The sequence below is a fragment of the Garra rufa genome, chromosome 1 (assembly GCF_049309525.1).
Source record: "Garra rufa chromosome 1, GarRuf1.0, whole genome shotgun sequence".
NCBI lineage: Eukaryota > Metazoa > Chordata > Actinopteri > Cypriniformes > Cyprinidae > Garra > Garra rufa.
Window position 1 is genome coordinate 10,233,659 of NC_133361.1, and position 3,852 is coordinate 10,237,510.

Consider the following 3,852-nt stretch of genomic DNA (forward strand, 5'->3'; position numbering starts at 1 on the left):
CTGGAATCATACTTCGCCATCCGCCATTTGCGAACGGTCGCAAATACGTGACACATTTTCAGGTCGAAAAATCTGGAATTCCGGATTAATCCGGAAAAATCACATCCCTGATCTTTGCATGTAAATTTATTGTAGTCGATTTATTTGTTAGTAACATGGTGTGTTGATATGTGATTGTGATCACCTGTAGATATAAAGGGATGCACATTAGTAGTCAATTTGTCTGATGAAGAGCCTGCGTGCTCGAAACGTAACACACGCTATGCGAAAGTTGTTTTAACAATAAATATATTTGATACTTTTGGAGCTTAGGTGTTGCCGACTTTATATTCTATTCTTTACTTGTTGTTTTTTGGTCGAGCACCCTTTTGAGACTGATGTGCGTGCTTTTGTTTCATTTTTCTTCGTTGTATATTAAAGGTAAAAAATTATATAAAAACTGTTCAGTTTCTCACAAAAACAAATCGTTTTGTGTCTTAGGACATCAATGTATTGTCACAAGCCGCAGGGTGTAATTTGGATTTGTCTATGCATGTTTTTTTTTTTTTTTTACTTTCAAAGGTTTGGTGCCCATCTACTGCCTATATCAAATCACTAACAGACCGCAGCGGTTTGAGTTAAAAATCCTTGTTTGTGTTTGACTGAGGAAACAAAGTCACCTACATCTTGGATGCCCTGGGGCTAAGTAGATAAACATCATATTTTAATTTTTAGGTGAACTATCCCTTTAAAGTTTGTGGTCAGTTTTTGAAATAAGTCTTTTATGTTCACCAAGAAAACTGCACTTTGAACATAAAAAAAGTAATGTTTCTGATTACAATTTATATATATATATATATATATATATATATATATAGTAAAAATGTCATTTTTTCCGGTTTTGGCATAATGGTGCTGAAAAATCACTTTTTAAAACATACTAAATTAGAACACAGTTATTTAACTGTATTTTAATTTAAAAAAATGCAGCAGTGGTGAGGATAAAAAGACTTCTTTCAAATACATGACATATCTGACCCTTAAACTTTTAAATGGCTGTTTTATGTGTGAGGTATTACTTACTAGTCATATGGCTCATCATTTCTAGAGATGTTCTTTGACTGGAGATACACTCCAACTCTGGTGCACTGCCATTAGCATGCAAGAATCTAAGAAGGAACATAAACAATGTCACAGGGCCAACAATGCAATGCTAAGTTTATTAGAAATAAGCTATAGCAGAGGTGAAATGCAGAAAATAAAAACAATAATATATAGAATATACAAAAAAACAAAAAAGGATTTAATAACAGAATTTACAATTTTAGGTTTACTTATTTAGTAATGCTCATACAGTGCTACTTATGTGTGGATGTTAAATCCCTTTTAAAATAACTATATGCATAAAAGTATGTGTGTATGTATGTATGTATGTATGTGTGTATATATATATATATATATATATATATATATATATATATATATATATATATATATTTAGCAAAATAAATTAGATGTATGGTGATATAGGCTAAATATTATTAAAGATGCATGAAAGGTTATTTAATAAGCTCTCTCACAACAACTGTGTTTTCTGCATTCCCTTCCAAAAATGTTAAAATCAGCAACTTCTCTTGTGTCATAGAGGGTTTTCTGAAATCACAAAACAATGGTATCAATAAATGTTTACCATGAAACATCAAAACGTGTTTGAAGTACTTTCAGCCCATTTTCACGCTCCATGTAAGCGATGTATCCGATTAACAGTACAGTGAATACTTTTATGTTAAATAAATTAGCTTACTTCCTTTTATACATTGATAAATTGCCAGCAAACCTATATTTAAAAAAAAATCAAAACCCAAACCGCTCATATACATTTAAGATTAAAAGCCCAAACTTTCATAAACAAGAGTTCAAGTCTAATTACGGTTGAGATGCTAACGGACTTTTTCAATCGACACTAAACCATTTCTTTAAAGTAAATATTCAACGGAAGAGTGTCATTTGCATCAAATAAAGTGTCAGGAAAACTTTAATGTACTATTTGTGTAATTTTAGAGACCAAACTTACCTGAAATTAGTGAAAACAACGGAGAGAGACGATTTCTCCTGCTTGACTGTTGAGTTTCCTCTCCGTTTCCATGGTAACTCCCTCCGTTCCGGTTCAAATGTTATGTGATTGTTCAGAGCGCGCGCTCATTACAGCACGTAAAATCACCCAGAATTCACGTTAATATAATATAATATAATATAATATAATATAGCTTTAGAAATGGTAAACGTGGTGTAGAAATAACATTGAAAATAACGTGGATTAAATGAATATGTTTTTTCGTACACATATGTACACATGTATGATGAACAATTTTTAAGTTTATGTTTTTGTATTTTTTTAAATATGTTTTCAAAATATATTTCAATTTATTTAACACTGCTTTAAATATATGTGAAGATATTACATGTATGGGTGTAATTAATGCGAATTTATTAGGCTATATAAGGGCTGTGGCTTATCTAATGATGTTTTAACTACTGTGATGTATAATGTTTTTATTTATGCACATAGTCATTTTAATGTAGTGATTTTTAAAAAATGTTCAGAAATAGCTGTACTAATGCACAGCACAAGCATTTTCAACGAGATATAACCCACTAGAGGGCACTTATTGCTCGATTTATGCCATAAATCTAAATATACAGTATGTTATATTGTTTGCGAATGTAGATGCTTAATAACAAATAATTTAAGTGCAGGTTTTGCAGTGACACAGAACTTAAAATGATTTCTACAATAGGCTATTTCTATACTTGCTTCATTTATGTGGCTATAACAGAGGTATGATGTCCGAAATAAACGTGCTCATGCAAATTTGGGTCAATGTCAATTTTTGGACTAAATTTGGATCAAATCAGATGGCCCAAACAAATCCCAATTTTAAACGTCGATTTTTGGGCCAAATTTGGACTAAATTTAGACAGACCAAACAACGACCAATCTTCAACGTCGATTTTTGGGCTAAATTTAGACTTAATTCGACGGACCAAACAAGGACCAATTTTCAACGTCGATTTTTGGGCTAAAAGAAGTCCATGACGGGCCGACTTGATTTAGCCCAAAAAACGACGTCTGGTGCTGGGTACTCCAGTCTTCAGTGTCACATGATCTTTCAGAAATCAGTTTAATATGACGATTCGATGCTCAAGAAACATTTATGATTATTATAAATGTTGAAAACTGTTGTGTACAAAATTTTATTAAAATTCTTTGATGAATAGAAAGTTCAAAAGAACAGCATTTATTTAAAATAGAATATTTTCTAACATTATAAATGTCTTTACTGTAACTTTTAATCAGTTTAACTTGATGAATAAAAGTATTGATTTATTTTATTTCTTTCCCCCGAAAATAAAATAAAACTCTTACTGACCCCAAACTTTTGACCAGTAGTGTTTAATGTTACAAAGCTTTAGATTTAAAATAAATTATGTTCTTTTGAACTTTCTATTCATCAAAGATGTTCACTTCAACACTGATAATCATAAATGTTTCTTGATGATCAGATCGTCATATTAGAGTGATTTCTGAAGGACTGGAGTAATGATGCTGAAAATTCAGCTTTGATCACAGAAACAATTTGGGTCTCCTGCGGTTATCCATGCCATTCGTCGCCTTTTTGTCACCTCTAAGACATGGCTTGTACATTAATTTTTCCACGCTGGAAAACAATAAAAGCATATTCCGTTCTTAAGCTTTAAGCCACTTCTATCGTGAGAACGACTATTGCAGTATATAACACAGCAGGTAGACGGCATCTTGAACTCTTCCCTCCATGCAATCAAGTCTGGCGCCTAATGTTTGTGCCGCGGATT

At 31.9% G+C, this 3,852-nt stretch overlaps 1 long non-coding RNA gene across 1 annotated transcript in view; it reads right to left on the reverse strand.

Annotated features, from left to right (window-relative positions):
• Positions 1–2,118, reverse strand: part of LOC141321227 (uncharacterized) — a 9,499-nt gene extending 7,381 nt beyond the window's left edge. The window contains exons 1-3 of the long non-coding RNA XR_012353708.1: positions 2,054–2,118; positions 1,560–1,632; positions 1,063–1,148 (exon numbers count right to left, since the gene is read on the reverse strand). This is a non-coding gene — a long non-coding RNA (uncharacterized lncRNA). The remainder of the gene's footprint in view (positions 1–1,062; positions 1,149–1,559; positions 1,633–2,053) is intronic.
• Positions 2,119–3,852: the final 1,734 nt, after the last annotated feature.